General features: G+C 42.6%; 1 long non-coding RNA gene across 1 annotated transcript in view; it reads left to right on the top strand.

Moving 5' to 3' along the window:
• Positions 1–875: 875 nt before the first annotated feature.
• The window catches only part of LOC105513179, a 29,399-nt gene continuing 12,340 nt past the window's right edge, over positions 876–17,934 (top strand). Inside the window, exons 1-3 of the long non-coding RNA XR_001001958.1 lie at positions 876–912; positions 5,288–5,424; positions 16,663–16,957. This is a non-coding gene — a long non-coding RNA (uncharacterized LOC105513179). The remainder of the gene's footprint in view (positions 913–5,287; positions 5,425–16,662; positions 16,958–17,934) is intronic.

The following is a 17,934-nucleotide window of genomic DNA, read 5'->3' as shown; positions in this document are numbered from 1 at the left end:
ACTATTAGCCACTGCTAATTCCAGGCAAACTGAACAATGAGATACATGTTATTTCAATTTCTGCCCATTTTGAGAATTACCCCTTTTTTTTCTTTTTATTTTTTGTTTTATAGATTGAGATGGGGTCTCGCTGTTTTGACCAGGCTGGTCTCAAACTCCTGGCCTCAAGTAGTCCTCTTATCTTAGCCTCCCAAAGTGCTGGGATCACAGGCATGAGTCACCGTGCCCGGCCAAGGATCGTCCTTTCTCCTGGTCTTTCTGGGTCTTGGAGTGAGCTGTAAATGCTAAAGCAACCCACTTCAAGCCAAGAAAAAAGGATCTGTAAACCAAGATTTTAATTTTTTCCTCTCAAATCAATTGGACATAGTGAATACCCCATGAGACACTCACACGTAAGCTAGGGAGGGACAGCAGTGTGACAGATGTAAGTAGCAGGAGAATACAAGGAACGTGCTCACTAAACTTACTCATCCTCAGGATTATCCAGGCCTAGTGAGTTATGAGCCTGAATTAACACCTGGATCCTGATAGGCAGTTATGACTGCAAAGTCACTTGGTGTCTCAGGCTTAGGTGTTCCACTGGGACCTAGTAGCAAGCCTCTAAAATCCAAAGAGTTCCACCAAAATAGTGCCTCTTCATATTGGTAAGGAGCTCAGGTACAACAGTTTATCTCTCACTTTAGAATTACAGCCAAACATGTTCTGTAGACCACTGGACCTTTGAAAAATTCCCACTCGAGCTCTCACATGTCTTTTTCAAGGTGTCCAAGGAATTTATTGCTTTCTACTCTTTTGTCCCCACCTGTATAGGATGAATAATCTGATATCATGTGAGATGAGGAAATAAGAAGCTTTCTGCTGACTTCATTGCGACCCAAGGTCCAAAAGGTGATGTAATCCTGTGGCAAGAAGGTAAAGCTATATTCTTGTCTGTACCAGATGAAAGTGAACTATTTCTGCTTCATCATTCACAACTGTCCTAATAAATGGCCACAAGTCCCTTTGTATTCCAGGAGGTAGATTCAAGTAGGCACTTCCTTGAGGGTATTCAGATTTCCTTTAACTGTGTCTGAGAACTGATTTGCATCTGGAAATTGGATACTGTCTCTCTTTTCTAGACATGAAGGTTTTGTGTTTGTTTGCTTGTTTGCTATACAAATCAAGTAGGACCTTAGTGACTTCTTATTTATTTCAGTCCTGGGGACTCCATGATCAGTTAGTCACCTCCCATGAATCCATGAGTCAGAGCATTCTGATTTTCACACTGACCCTACTACCTTTCAACTTAGCCCCATGCAAATGTGCTATCTAGACCATGTCGCTCTGGGATCCTTCCATCCCTCTGAAACTCAGTAAGCCAAATTCAACTGTAACCTCTTTTCAGCATCATCGCTGGTCTACATGAAATGTTCTCTAAATCACGTTTCAAATATGCTGACCCTTCCCTCATAGATTTGTTTCTCAAGGCCTTTGTAAAGAGTGTTTTCTGGACCTTTTTATCATTTTTATTTTAATTAGAGACAGGGTCTTGATATGTTGCCCAGGCTGGCCTCAAACTCCTGGGTGAAGTGATCCTCCCACTTCAGCCTCCCAAGTAGCTGGGACAGGTGTGAGCCACTGCACCTGGCTAGATCCTTTTTTGGAAGACACAATTGAGGTGGGTGGTTGGTTCAGATATGACAAATCTAATCCAGCATTCCTGTCTCCTAAAATTTAAAAATGTGTTCCTTTACATTTTACCTAAGACATTTGTGTCTCAACTTTATTTTGTATGACTCACCCCTCAGTCTAAATTTTGATGAACATTTAGCAGAGCAAACAGAATTATTCCTAGCTTCTCGAACTAGAATAATCCAGAATCTCTTGTAAGCCCTATTAGTAAATTCAACCCAGTCTCAAATTGTGTCCTCTTCTTCATTCAACATTCTTAAAATCTATTCTAACTCACATCCCACAGATTAATTAGCAAAGTTCTTCCATTCCTTTGTTGCTTGATACATAGCTTACTAAGCTTCACTTTGTAAACTGGCCTCTTGAAGCACACTAGAATTTTCTGGGGGATTGGGGCGGGGGACACAGTCTTGCTCTGTCGCCCAGGCTGGAGTACAGTGGCGTGATCTTGGCTCACCACAACCTCCACCTCCTGGGTTCAAGCAATTATCCCTGCCTCAGCCTCGCGAGTAGCTGGGATTACAGGCACCCGCCATCATCCCTGGCTAATTTTTGTATTTTTTAGTAGAGACAGGGTTTCGCCATATTGGCCAGGCTGGTCTCAAACTCCTGACCTCAGGTGATCCGCCCATCTCAGCCTCCCAAAGTGCTGGGATTACAGGTGTGAGCCACCGCGCCCAGCGAATTTGACTCTAATTGCAGATCTGGAGATAGTGCAGAGTAAGAGTAGGATATAAGAGAACCTCTTATAAGGTAACTCCCTCAAACTAGGGAGTTTCAGCCTCTTCAAACACAGGAGAAATAGCTTTATACGTAAAAGCTTCAGCCCGCAAAGAAGGCTGAGTTTGGGGGCAAGGAGTCTCTGCATTCTTCAAATTCTCTCCTATATAGCATTTTAACTTTAAAGGTCTTACTCTTTCGGAATCAGCACTTTAACACATGCTCTTCTAAGACCCCAGGTAAGGAGGTGAATTTGACTGACTTGCAAATCAGCAATTGACAAGAACAAATATTGGTTTATAGCTATCTCCCTCCTGGGGCTATAAAAGTTTCTTTTAACAAATTCATACTTGGGTTTCAGTTCATGTTTTAAGATGAGAATTTAGAGATTTTCATTTGTTAATGTCTTCAAATGAAACAGCTAGCCTTAGCACCCAGCTCTTGAATTCCTCATTTCCTTCATACTGTTCTGTGAAAACAGCAATTCTGTCCCCCACGGTCTTGTCTTTAATACCCAACTCAATCCTAATCCTCACAGGCATTAATTTCATTAGCTATTTTACTACTACAGGCTGTGGGTTTCCAGAGTCTCATCTTTGAATATTAATTGGTTTTTATTATCTTCAAACACAATGAGTCTGCATACCAGATTCTCCTGATTTCCCTGAAAGTCTGCTGTTTGTAACTGAATCCCCATTACCAGTTTCTGTACAAGTCAGAATTTCTATTTGCAAGCATTAGTAACCAATTTTAGGTAGATTAAGTATAATGGAATTTATTGAAAGAGTAACAGTATCTATATACAAAATTCTATGGGAAAGTTAAAAATCAGTCTCAGAAATCAGACAGGAGCCAAAGGAGGCTGGCAGCAGATGAACCAGCCAAGGACCACTGTAGAAATAGTCTGATTAGAATGCTGCCAGAACTTGGTGCAGAACTGTTATAGGAAGAGCCTAAATAGAAACTAAGGACAGTGCCACCACCAGACGTTCTCTTCTGAATTACTGACATCGTCACTGTCTTGGTGGATAGCTTGATGGTCTCTGCATCTTTGCATCACTCCTTCTGGATTCAGTGTGGGAATCCCACTGGACAAACCAGTTATGTGCTGATGTCCTTGCTGTCTAGAAGAGGAAGATATGCCTTTTTTCAGTTTCTGTAACAGGAAAAGTGTTGAGATGCCAAATACTAAAGCACACAAACACCAGACAAACACACACATCCAGGACACCATCCTTGGGTTTGTTTCTGGACTCACTGTTTTATTGGCTTGTTTGTTAATTTTGCTGTCATTATGCTACTGTTTTAATTTCAGTTGTATTATCTTTAAAAAAAAATCTGGCAGTTCAAATCCTCCTTCCTCTCAAATGGTTGTCTTTTTTTCTTAACTCTTTTCAGTTTAATTTTTCTCAATGAATTTCAGAACTCTTCTGTAAAGTTTCAAAAAAATATTCCGTTGTCATTTCCACTGGAATTGTATTATATTTATGAATATATTTGGGGAATAATTTTAAATTTTTTAAATGCCAAGTCTTCTTATCCAAGAACATGGTATATCTCTATTTAAGCCTTGGCAATTTTATAGTTGTCTTCACATAGATTTGACATACTTATTAAGTTTATGTTTTTGTTATTCTAGGAATTACAATTTTTTCCACTTTGTTTTCTTTAAGAGTTTCAAAGCTCCCTTTTTGTACCACAGAAAATCTTAACATCTTATAACCTAACTATGCAAATAGCTCTATGATTCTAATTTCTCTTTTATTTTATTTTATTTATTTATTTATTTATTTATTTATTTATTTATTTTTGATGGAGTCTCACTCTGTCCCCTAGGCTCGAGTGCAGTGGCGTGATCTCGGCTCACTGCAAGCTCTGCCTCCCAGGTTCACGCCATTCTCCTGCCTCAGCCTCCCGAGTAGCTGGGACTACAGGCGCCCGCCACCATGCCCAGCTACTTTTTTTGTATTTTTAGTAGAGACGGGGTTTCACCATGTTAACCAGGACGGTCTCGATCTCCTAGCCTCGTGATCCGCCCGCCTCGGCCTCCCAAAGTGCTGGGATTACAAGCGGGAGCCACCACACCCAGCCCTAATTTCTCTTTTAATCATTGAACTACCTTCTTCCTATGTTTATCCAGCTTTCCGTACCAAATTAAATCTCATACTTTGTAGTGTAAATTTTAGTTTGAAAGTTAAAGAATGTTTTCCAGGGGACTAAAACAGGAAAAAAACTGTCAACAGAATTGAATAAATTGGAAGATGGAGGCCACTACACTAGTACTACAGTGCCCCCTAGTGGACACAAGGTAGCATGGGCATGGTTATACCAAGAATGACCCCAGTCTCTTTCTTCCACAGGCAATTAGAATCTGGAGATGCCTCAGTGGTCAACTAGGTCAACACCTCTGGCTTCCAAAAAGGGAAATTGAGAAACAAAATGAAGAAATGACTGGCCCAAGTTCACATTGTCAACCCAAGGCTAAAATCCAAGATTCCTAACTCTCATTTTTCTTCCTTTTTGCTACCCTTGATTTCTTTTTTCTTCCTTCTTTTTCAAAATATATTGTGCTCTTATTATAAAGCAAAATTCTAGGAATACAGATATAAGGAAGATTTAGTCGTTGCCTTCAAATCTAGTTTTACTTCAAGCCTAATTTTTTTAGCCATTTTCAGGGAATGAATTTGTTGGGGAATGACCAAACAACTATGCAGGGAAAGGTTCTCAATCATCCACAAATTGACTCACAATATGATTAATTAATTATGAATTTTAACTGGAAAGTACAATCACAAATGTGAAAATTGCCCTTGATCAGATTCAGACCATTTCATAAGGAGGTAAGGCATACTTTCAAATGGCCTGTATTAACCTTTATCTTATTTCTCCCTTGCAGATTCAAAACTGTGAGCTATCTTGCAAAAAATACAAGAAGATATGGAAAGTTTTCATGAGTGCCTACCACCTAATCCCAAACACTGTCATTCATATGCGCGACATTGAGCAAATCTTTATTGAGGATCTATATGCCAGGTATGTGCTAAGCGCTGGGCTTAGTGTGGCAAAGAGAATAGATATGACCTTGAGGTTTCTGCTCTCACAAAGCTTGCAGTCTCCTATTTGTGTATGTGTAATTCTCTAAAGCTCAGGAAAGCTGTTTACCTCATTTTGCTTTGGCATCATATTTTTAGGCTATAGAAATCAGAGAGTATGCAAACATTTTCTAAAATTACTCTGCCCCACAAAAAGGGAGACACAGATAACAATTTGGGGCCAGATAGAACTGGATTTGAATTCCAAGCCTGCCCTTTACAAGCTATTAAACAAATGAATTCTCTGAGCCCCTGTTGCTTTCATGAAGTGGAAATAATATGTATCCCTTGTAAGGGATCATATCTTTATAATACCTAGAGACATTACTTTTTGAGTCAAAAATATTAGTTATATGGTCCATCTCCTAAAATGCAGAAAAATTATCAAAACAGAAGCATTATTAATATTGTTCACTTAGTTTCATCAAGAATGTCACTTTCCAGCATTAATACAGACAGATATTCTTTGCCATTGACTTTTTCCTTTTTTCAAATAAGGTGAAATGCTCTAACAATGGATGCCCCTACAACAGAGTTTCTGTAAGGCTGTTAGTTTCTTTTTCCATGGATAGTTTCCATGGCCTTGCTCCAAATAAAATAAGCCCCATTATTTCAGTTATGATGACTAAATCTAGTATGACCATTATTTGTCTGTATAAGGGATCTTGTAGTAATCTGTGTATAAACTTATCACTCCATCTATTTAATGATTTGACTAAGTCAAGGATCATATTTTATTTCCCTCTGTTCTCCCTTCCCAGTGGTACCTCACACAGAATTAGAGCACACTAAATGTGTGCTGAGTAAAAAGACTATCTTACTATGTGCTTTTTGACATGTAAGCTGAGAGAGAAAATTTGGCGTATGTTGTAGGTAAACTTACTTTGTTTTACCTGGGAGTAGCAAGTATCAAACAGATCATACTCCTGTTACAATCCTGCTAGAGGAAAAAAGTAGTTAAATTCCCCAATCTCTACTCAAACCAAAACAAAACTTCAAAAATATTGAGACACAGAGAGAAGGAATAGGATGGGGTCAGGGAGGACTGGTGTTTGTGCATGGTGTACATGCAGCAGGCTAACGTCCTTTCCCTGTTGTAATAGCTCCGAATGTAAGTGCCACACAACACCAGGTCTATGAAAAGCCCGGGGTTTAAAGGTCAAACAAGTTTGGGAAAGCTTGCCCAGGCCGGGCGCGGTGGCTCAAGCCTGTAATCCCAGCACTTTGGGAGGCCGAGTCACGAGGTCAGGAGATCGAGACCATCCTGATGAACACGGTGAAACCCCGTCTCTACTAAAAAATACAAAAAACTAGCCAGGCGAAGTGGCGGGCGCCTGTAGTCTCCCAGCTACTCCGGAGGCTGAGGTAGGAGAATGGCGTGAACCCGGGAGGCGGAGCTTGCAGTGAGCTGAGATCCGGCCACAGCACTCCAGCCTGGGCGACAGAGTGAGACTCCGTCTCAAAAAAAAAAAAAAAAAAGCTTGCCCAGCATTTTCCTCTCTTGCAAGTTGGCGGTGCATACTGGTAAATTAAAGCTGCTTAACATTGTTTTACCTTGTAGTCCCCAAATTCATTTGACCAACGTTTCACCTATAAACATCCCACAGATGTGGTAGATTCTGTGGAAGGCACAGACTTCAGGGAACTGCTCCACTGTGTTGAAAGGACTTCTTTCTCTTGTTCATTCACACACAAAAGGCTGCCGTTTTATTTCCAAATCCTACAGGACTGGGAATGTGAGCATTTCCAGCAATGTTTTAACTATAGAAAAGTGAGACCACTTCCTGACAATTTAGCGGTCCCGGAAAGTTTATACAATTGAATTTTAGGTATGTAAGAAGTCAGTTCGAATCCAGGAAATGGCTTCTCAGCAATGCTTGGAATGTCCTCATAAAAACTGAGAAACAGATATCCAAGTCCTGTTTTGGATCTTGGAGGGACAGAGAGAAAGAAGAGAAAAACATAAAATTATAGTCCCAAATCTCATGATGTTTCTTCCAGTTTTCTACAAATAAATATCCACTTTCTCTGAACTCCATCTTGGGGCTTTATTTTTGCGTGTTTCTAATTCTCCTCTCTAGATGGCAGCACAGATGAAAAAATGCCAGAAACAGTAGGCCGGACTCAGCAGCAGCAAACTGCCATCAACAGCCCTCCCCCAACTCACCCTTCGTTTTGTTTTTGTTTTTTTTTTAAGAAACAGAATCTAAGATACGATGGCTGACACTTTTTCCCAAATAGATTTAATCAGTTACATGGGAATACAAAGAATGACTAACGACACACTGATACTAGTGAACAAGAGAACTGACTCTAAACAGCGTCTCTTACATGTTACTTGTGTTTTCTGTATCTTAAAGATAATGTAGGCATTGTTCCTAAGTCATGCAGAGGGGTTGTGTAAGCATGGTCATTTGCATCATTACCCTGCACATCTGATACAGCCAAACTCCACGCCACCTGGTTTGCTATAAGTGTTGGATTCATTTAAGATCCATAACAATGCTATTTACTGACCTTCTTGTCAACTGATGCTGTGACGCTGCTGTAAAATGATCCCTATGTCACCAGATGCTACCCTGAAACTTAGGAAGTCAGCATGAAGCTAACACTTCATTAGAAGTATGCAATTTATGGGAGAATTAATAATGCAAGAGAAAAGGAGTAGAACAGACATAAAGAGAAGACCTTTGAGGTTTACAGCAAACCCCATCAAAAGATCTTTTTAAAAAAAAAAACCTTACCCTTCAGGAGTTCATTGAGTCTCATCATTAATAAAATGGTGTCTACCAGCAAGATGTTCTTAACAAAATCTGCTGACAGGGAAAACATAAGAAAGCTGGCCCCTTATGTATGACGTTTCAAGGGCTCAAGAGTGTTCTAAAGAAAACTAAATTGTTCATGTGTATTGAACTGGACAGAAACTAAAAGGTGACCTGTGTCTTTTAAGCAGCAACAGCAAAAGATCGCCATGGGGCCGGGTGCGGTGGCTCACCCCTTTAATCCCAGCACTTTGGGAGGCTGAGGTGGGTGGATCATTTGAGGTGAGGAGTTCAAGACCAGCCTAGCCAACATGGTGAAACCCTGTCTCTACTAAAAATACAAAAAATTAGCGAGACGTGGTGGTGTGCTCCTGTAATCCTAGCTACTCAGGAGGCTGAGGCGCAAGAATCACTTGAACCCTGGAGGCCGAGGTTGCGGTGAGCCAAGATGGCACCACTGCACTTCAGGAAAAAAATTTAAAAAAAAGAAGATCACCATGGGAATAAAAACAAATATAGTACATAAATAAACCAACCCGAGGCCAAAACAAAAAACTAAGTGAATCTTTCATATTTAAGAAAAAAATCAATATTTGATGTGCCAGAGAACTTTTCAATTCTATCTCTATCCTCTTTTTTTTGTTTTGTTTTTTGTTTTTTGAGATGGAATCTTGCTCTGTCACCCAGGCTGGAGTGCAATGGTGTGATCTTGGCTCACTGCAACCTCCACCTCCTGGGTTCAAGTAATTCTCCTGCCTCAGCCAGCCTCCTGAGTAGCTGGGATTACAGGCATGTACTACCACACCTGGCTAATTTTTGTATTTTTAGTAGAGACGGGGTTTCACCATGTTGGTCAGACTGGTCTCAAACTCCTGACCTCGTGATCTGCCCGCCTTGGCTTCCCAAAGTGCTGAGATTACAGGCGTGAGCCACTGCACCCGACTCCTTTTTTTTTTTTTTTTAATGAAAGCAGTTTTTCCATATGATTACTCTAAACACCACATCTTTCCTTAAATGAATACCTTTGATAATTAGTGTGGGTTGAAATTAGTTAATACTATAATGGGTCAGGCTATCTGCCTTTGCCAACGCAACTCCTAGTGCTCTAAGGATACTGAATACTTTTTCCTGGACTCTAAGTTTAGAGATAAAATCAAGCCCTAAAATGAACAGGCAGAGAGGTACTGAGACAGTATGGCATATGAGGGAATGAAGGAGCTGGGACAGGCCTGCATTCATCTCAAAGACAACACCAGTCCAGTGCTGCAGACCAGCAACCCTCAGCTCTGAACCTATCCCTGGAATCAATACTCAGCCCACTCCTTCCAGAGACTCAGGAGCCTTGGAAGTATGACACACCTAGGACAAAGCTGAAGGCTAAGAGACCTAAATGTTCTTCCATTCCCACTAATTCTGCATCTGTGCAGCCTACTAAACCCACCATCCCTCAGACCCTGAGTATCCTTAATGTGTATCCAAGAGGGGAGGTTCTTTCAATGAGTTATCCTCTTGTGAACTCTCATCCTCATACTAGACTCAGTTTTCCATTCCACCCTGTGATATTGTGACAAGAAATAAATATTTGGGGCCGAGCGCAGTGGCTCATGCCTATAATTCCAGCACTTTGGGAGGCCAAGGCAGATGGATCACAAGGTCAGGAGTTCAAGACCAGCCTGGCCAACATGGCGAAACCCTGTCTCTACTAAAAATACAAAAATTAGCTGGGCGCGGTGCCAGGAGCCTGTCATCTCAGCTACTCCAGAGGCTGAGGTAGGAGAATCACTTGAACCCAGGGGGCAGAGGTTGCAGTGAGCTGAGATTGCGCCACTGCATTCCAGCTTGGGTAACAGAGTGACTCAAAAAAAAAAAAAAAAAAAAGGAAAAGAAATATATATTTGATCTCTTCCCCTGGTTCCTGGCACACACTCTTAAAACCCTTGGACTCCCCAGAGTGATAAGAGTGTCTTTGGTATGCTAATAAGACATTGGTAGCTGGGGAGCCCTACATAGCTTCAAGATGGGGGCTGGTCACCAGAAAGACCAAGGCATGATTAGAGGGATGGGACTTTCAGCCTTACCCTCCAACTTCTAGGGAGGGTAGAGGGGCTGAAAGTAGAGTTGATTACCAATGGCCAATGATGTAATTAATCATGCCTATCTAATAAAGCTTCTGTAAAAACCCAAAGGACAGAGTTCTGAGAGCTTCCAGGTTGCTGAACATGTAGAGGTACCTGGAGGGTGGAATGTCTATGAAGGGCAGGGAAGCTTCATGCCTCTTCCCCTATCCCTCGCCCTATGCATCTCTTCCATCTGGCTATTTATCTATATCCTTTGTAATATCCTGTATTAGTCCCTTCTCGCTGCTGGATGATTTATAATTAAAAAAAAAAAAAAAGAGGTTTAATCAGCTCACAGTTCAGCAGGCTGTTCAGGAAGCATAGCAGCTTCTGCTTCTGAAGAGTCCTCAGGAAACTTACAATTATGGTGGAAGGAGAAGAAACACACACATCTTACATCTTACATAACCAGAGCAGAAGAGAGAGTGGGGAGACGCTTTTAAACAACCAGATCTTGAAAGCACTCACTGTCACAAGAGCAGCAGCAGGGAGGAAATCCACCCCATGGTCCAGTCACCTCCCACCAGGCCCCATCTCCAGCACTGAGGATTACAGTTCAGTGCGAGATTTGGGTGGGGACACAGATCCAAACCACATCACATGCTTTGTGATGAATGTAAGCAGTGATTGCCTGAGTTCTGTGAGCTGCTCTAACAAACTCATTGAACCTGAGAAGTGGAATCCTCATGGGAACCCCTAATTTATAACCAGTCAGTCAGAAGTATAGGTAACAATACTGAAACATTGGAATTGGCATCTGAAGTGGAAGCAATCTTGGGAGACTGAGTCTTCCGCCTGTGGGATCTAATGCTATCTCCAGGTAGATAGTGATTATAGGATAATTGTGTTAAATTATAGGATAATTATGTCCCCTGAAGAATTGGTTGTAGGTGGAGGAAAACCTCCACACGTTTTGGTGACCAGAAGTGTTATATTCGTTGAGTATGTGAGATTAGGAAAAATTTTTTTCTTATATCTCTTACATTCCCTTTCCTCTGAAACTTTTCCTCTATGACCTTGGGAATCTCATTCCATCATCAGCAAACTCCCTGATACACCCAGCCTCTTCAATGACCTTTTTTTATTATTATTATACTTTAAGTTATAGGGTACGTGTGCACAACATGCAGGTTTGTTACATACGTATACATGTGCCACTTTGGTGTGCTGTACCCATTAACTCATCATTTACAGTAGGTATTTCTCCTAATGTTATCCCTCCCCCTGTTTAGCTATCTAGGTATTTGCATGAAACATACCTGACTTCTCAGTTTCTTGATTCCATTTCCAATTACCTTCTCCACTGTGCTTCAATCACTCAATCCCACGGCCACCCCTAGGCCATGTAATCAAGAAACCACAGCACCTCTGAACCCGTGACTTTTGAGTCCTCCAGTTCTTTTCATTTGGTTATTTTCACCATGTTTATTTTCCAAACTTATTAAGATCTGCAGTCTTTCTGCTTTCTCCTTTCCCCTTATCTATAATCTGCTTACTGTCCCCTGTTCCTTCTCTACTGAGGAAGGACTCCATGGCTGATAACATTGGCCTCTGACCAGTGTTCTCAACTCCATTAATTCATTATTATTCTGTTTTATCTGCCTGACAAATTTTAGAGTGTGTACCCTGAATCCAGCTGTCTGTCTTGGCCATTCCTTTACCTAAGCTGTTGGGCACTGGAGGAAAAAATCACCCTGTCACACAGATTGTGTCTACCTTAAATTTATGCTCAGCAACCTCAGGTGGGACCTCACTGCTGCCTGCAGTCCTACTCTATTCTCCGGCCTGCTCATTTTCTCAGTCTCCAGAGGGGCTATTTCAAGGATTCGCCTCTTTTTGCACCTCCACGTGTTGGCCTCTCTACCTTCTCATTCTCAGTTGGTGATTTTTTTCCCCCACATATCAGAGTTGGTTGGGGGTAGATGTTATGAGATGTGAGCAGTCTCAGTTCTCCATAACAACCTATACACTTTTGTGTGTGTGTGTGAGACAGGGTCTCACTCTGTCGCCCAGGCTGGAGTGCAGTGGCGTGATCATGGCTAACTGCAGCCTCAACCTCCCGGGTTCAGGTGATCCTCCCACCTCAGCCTCCTGAGTAGCTAGGACTACCAGCCCATGCCACCATGCCTGGCAAATTTTTTGTAGAGATGGGGTTTCCCATGTTGTCCAGGCTGGTCTCAAACTGCTGGGCTCAAGCAATCCACCTGCCTCGGCCTCCCAAAGTGCTGGCATTACAGGCATGAGCCACCACAGCCACCTACGACCTTTAAACTTACTTGCATCTTTACACATTTTTTTGACCTTGCCTCTTATTATAACAGAAAAACTCCCCCTGCCTCCATCCAAGGCCAATCTCTTGGCCTGATGCTCTGGGTTCCATCTCTCTCTGACTTCTCATTGACCTCACTCTCTCAGTTATTCCTTCATACTCCTACCTTTGTATTCAACCTCTTCCTCTCCACTGGCTCTTCCCTTCTCAGACTAAAAAAGCCACATCCTCTTCCATCTACCGTCCTCTCTTCTCTTGCCAGCTAAACTTCTTGGAAAAATTGTCCACTCACTGTTTTAACTTCCTCACCTCCCACTCACTCTCCAAAATTCCTCTCTCCAAAATAACCCATGATCTCCGTGTAGCTAAATTCAAGGGGCACTTTTCAGTTCTCTCCTTATTTGACCTGATGACAGCATTTAACATATCCTCCTTTTTGATACTTTCTCTTTCCTGAGTATCTATGGCACCATCTACCTGCTCCCAGATAGCTCTCTCCATCTCCAACCCTTCTCTTGAGCTTCAGACCCTTTAAGTTCCACAGGCATCTTAAACTCAAACTGAACTCATTTTCTCTTCAAATCTGTGTATCTCCTCCTGAGTTCCCTCTGGAGGTAGCAAGCACTGTCATGGACTCATTGCTGCAGCTAGACATTTGTGTATCATTCCTTACTGCTCTCTTCATGATACCTCATGTCCAATTGCATCACCAGGAACTCTTGATCCTGCCACCTGAATACCTTTCCTACCTTTTTTCTTGTCTCCTTCCCCTCTACTCTCATCAGGTCTCACCTAAACCCCAGTTTCCAGTCTTCATCTCAAACCATTCACCATGCAGTAGCCATGTGAGTGTAATGAGCAAGGAGTCTCACAGATGCAAGAGTCCACAAACCCTCATGTGTGCAGTCATAGAATGTTTTTTCCTGGAGTTTGATTTTGGAATCTGAACCTCCAACCTTCCTCCTGGTGGACAACTTCATCTAGATTATCTTAAATGAATTCAGTGATTTGTCAACTGAGATTCCATAAATACATCAGTTCAGAATTCAGTTTCAAACCTTCCTTCCCCTGTTCTTGCCTCTTACTCTTGGGGCCCCTGGGGCTGGCCAGCCAAGGGAAGTAGGGAAGAAGATGGAGGTCCATGTGTGAGTAGCGAGTGGGGCTGGGGGAGCTGTCCATCTAGTCATTTCTGGAGTGACTCTAAAGCTAGCCTGAGCCGCTAATGCCATTGTTGCCCATTGTCTCAGCATAGGCAGGCCCCAGTGTGCTGTCTAGGGTACCGGATCTTGCTGGCTTTGAAAGGTGGGGATGGGCTGTCTGGGTGGTCCTGCAGGTCCAATGTAGCTTCATCTCACAAAGGAGCAGCCATGTCCCCCATAATGCCAGAACAGTCCAGGAACATTCCTTCCTTTTGCCCTGCACATCTGCCTTCATGTCAGATCATTTCTTCTCCTCTCACAGCATAGAGGTGAAAAAACAATTCACATTTACATATTTGTATGAGTTGGTTTCATTTTAATTGTTTCATCTCTGAGTTAAAGTGCGGAGCCCTTTGTATTTAAATTGTGCAATGTAGAGTCTGGATTTCTCTCAGCAGCAGACGATCTCCACAATCATTAATTTGCTTTCCACTCTCCTGGCAAAAGAGTCAGGTGGAGTGTGTGCGTGTTTGTCTATGTATGTGTATGTTGGTGGGGGGCAAGGAGCAGATGGGCAGCCCAGAGCCCAAGTAGAGAAATGAGTGGAGAGAATACATTCCATTAATACTTCTCATATTATCCTGTCATGTGTTCTTTCCAAATCATAAATCTGAACAGGTTTTTCACCTGCTTAAAGCCATCTGTAGCTTCCCCATTGCCTTTAGGATGAAGTCTAAACTTGTAAACTTGATTTACAAGCTAAGATCTGTTTACAGATGACCTTTCCCACCTCATTTGCCACAATTTCCTTTCTTTCAGTTCCGTGGGTTCACCATACTCTGTTGCCTCTGGACTTTCTCACATTCCTAGAAGATTCTCTTCAACTTTTCCCTACACCTGGCTAATTCCTGCACATCCTCTGATCTCCGGTTAAACACCACCTCTTCCCTAAGTCCTCCTTGACCTCTCTCCTACCTCTGACTTTGATTTGTCCCCACTATGCGCACCCATAACCTTCTCATATCATAGCACTTATCATATTCTAACTTTTTTGTTTGTTTTTCCACTTGACTATTAATGCTTTTAAGAAAAGAATATCTGTCTCAATCAGTGTTCATTCTCCAGCACTAGCATGTGTCTGACACCTGATAGGTACTCAACAAATATTGTTCAATAACAAGTGAATGAATGAAGAAAAATTGAATGTGCAAGCCAGGTGCTGGCTTCATGTGCACTTATAGCAGGACTTAGTACTTTATTGTGTTTCCCCAAAAGCAAATCAACTCCACAGAGCAGAGGTGAGCAGTGTGGATTTGACCAACAATTTTATGAGGAGACATAAAGGAAGCTTTAAATGGCAGACGTTTCTATTTGCCATTCAGTGTTCCTCTTTGGTTTCCAGATATTGGGTCTTCCTCTCTTTTGACCCTCCCTTCCTCCCACTCTCTCACCCCCAACTAGCCTCTACTTCCCTTTTCTAGGCAATATCACTCTGAGAGGACTATAGAGGATGAATTGGAGAAAGATGAAGCTAGTATCAGGGACTTCCATTTAATAGACAATTGAACAAGGCCAGGCAGAGATGATGAAGGCCTGAGTTAAGAAAATGATAAAATGACCTGAATCCCAGGACTTTGGAGGCCCAGGTGGGAGGATTGCTTGAAGCCAGGAGTTCAAGACCAGCTTGGGCAACATAGTGGGACCCTGTCTCTACAAAATAGAAATTTTTTAAAAAGAAAAAGAAAATGACAAAATGAAGAGGAGGGGGTGGGTTTAGGAGATGTTTGGGAGGGAAAATCGATAGGATGTGAGAATCGATTGGATTGGAGTAGAAGAGAAAGAGGAATATAGGGCATGGTCAAGATTTGGTGAATGCAAAAGGAGAAATAAAGAAAAGAAGAGGAGAGAAAAAAGGGTATGGGTTGAGAGTTCCATAGGATTAGAGTTATTACCAAGGGAAGTATGAAAGAGAATTAAGCAGAGAAAGACCAGTATAAGGATTATAATCACCTGAGAGTCTAACAGGTTAGAGACCAAAATTGGTATGGGCACTAGTATTTAAACTGTGTAATGTAGAGCCTGGGTCCCTCTCAGTGTCAGTCAATCTCCACAATCATTAATTTGCTTTCCACTCTACTGACAAAAGAGCCAGGTGGGGTGTGTGCGTGTTTGTCTAGGTATGTGCGTGTTGATGGGGGTAAAGGCGCAGGTTGACAGCCCAGAGCTCAAGTAGAAGAGAAATAATTGTGTGTGATTTTCTTTAAAAACTTGGGCTGCCAATGGTAAGAGCTGAGAAAATGGGTGGTAGGTTGATCCAAGACTTGGGATTTCTGAGACGATGGGGCAGAAGGATCAAGGGGTGAAATGATGGGTGATTTTGTGAAAAGAATGTTCAAAGTGATAGACAATGGCATCTAGGCTCATCAGGGATAGAAATGAGCCAGGATGGGGCTGACAGACTCGGGGTGGGTGGGGGTAAAAGTGCAGGGGCCATGCATGGTGCAATGTTTACAGGAAATAGGAGTCCATAGGATGCAGGACCCAAGAGGAAAACAAACTGTGGAAAGGAGAAGTTACTCTTCCTTCTCTGAAATGAAACAGAAAAAGAGATATAATCTTTAAGTATTTCTCAGTTGAGAAAAAGCAATGAGAGAACACCCGCATTGGAGAATCTTGATTTCTTCTATTAAGCAAAAGGAGAAAGTTGCATGCAGAGGTGGGACTGGGGCTTGAGGGAAACAGGAAGGATTTAGAAAAGGAAAAGTGAGGAATGTGGAAGGAAGGAAATTTTGAAAAATCGGAGAATTACCTGGGAGTAGTAAAGGCTCAGCTGGGACCAGTGAGCTGATACTGGCTTGGGTCAGATTTTTACATTTTTAATTTAATTTTCAGCAATATCTTTTGCTTCGGAGCAGAAACAGAAAGTACATGGTGGATTTCACTGAGGGATAGAGATTTGGAAGACAGGAATGGATGAAGAACCAAATGCATGAGGGCACCTATCAGGATTATTGCTGAAATCCTTATGGAGGTTACTGGCTGAGAGGAAGGCAAGCGAGCGAGGACTGATGGCCCCTGGCACTGTGAGAACAGTGGAGGAGGGAGCAGGGGTCATAAGGAGGAGCACAAACAGAAAGTTCAGAATAACACCAGAATCTTCCAAATACTTTCCCCATAGGGTGAAAAGGTAAATGCCCCTTTAAATCATTAACTAAACTGGCACTCAGATCTGGGCAGGCTCTCCCAGATTGGGCTGTTCTGTTTTGCCAGGAATTGATAAACTTCTGTGACCCCTCCAGGGTGAGTGAGCATGATCCATCTTCCCTGACTGGACAAGTCTGATCCGGCCTCCTTCCTCCTGCTGAAGCAGGCCTGAGGTGTGTGCCAGGATTCCGTGTCTTATGCTAATACTCACATTCCACATACCAGCTCCTGCTGGTACTGCCTTTAGGCTTTTAGAAGGCCCTGCTTTGACCCTCTGTGGCTGCACCCCTCACTATAGGGTGAGGAGACTGTGGCACCCCAGGGGATGTGTCCCCTCAGAACCACATTACCACATTGCTCCCTTCTAGACCACACTCTGGATAACTTGGACCACCTCAGAATTCCTTGCTTAAATGCCCCAAGCCCACTTCCAGGCCCATCCTCCCAAGGGCAAACCATGCCACTAGTGTGTATGGTCAGCCTGAGTGGTAGCCAAGGGTAGCCTATTTGAAGAGGCATGCACAGGGTGTTGATGTGTCAACTGGGGCATCTACATGCATGCATGAGGGGGCCTTCTCATTCAGAGTCAAAGATGGGAAGAGGGGGAATGTTTCACGTTGGAGTCCAGCTCTCTCTATGCCTCGCCGTCCTGGTGCAGAACTCCAAGGAGTCCAAGCATTGCACATTCAAACCTGACCTTCAGGTCTTTTGGAAGATAGAGTTATCAAGGTAGGAAAATAGAACGTATTTTATTTAACAGTTTGACTTATAACTTTTATATCATTAGACACATGGAATATGGGCCTCCATTTGTACTCTTGCCCTTGGCCCCACAAATGTTAAGGAGAGGCCTGGCTCCTACAAGGTACTATTTACCTGTTGTGAAGAATAGCCCTTCAAAAGTGTTATTCTAGGCCGGGCGCGGTGGCTCAAGCCTGTAATCCCAGCACTTTGGGAGGC

The sequence above is a fragment of the Colobus angolensis genome, unplaced genomic scaffold, assembly GCF_000951035.1.
Source record: "Colobus angolensis palliatus isolate OR3802 unplaced genomic scaffold, Cang.pa_1.0 Scaffold224, whole genome shotgun sequence".
NCBI classification, from domain to species: Eukaryota; Metazoa; Chordata; class Mammalia; order Primates; family Cercopithecidae; genus Colobus; species Colobus angolensis.
Note: the sequence above shows the minus strand (reverse complement) of the source record. Positions and strands in the feature narration are given on the sequence as shown.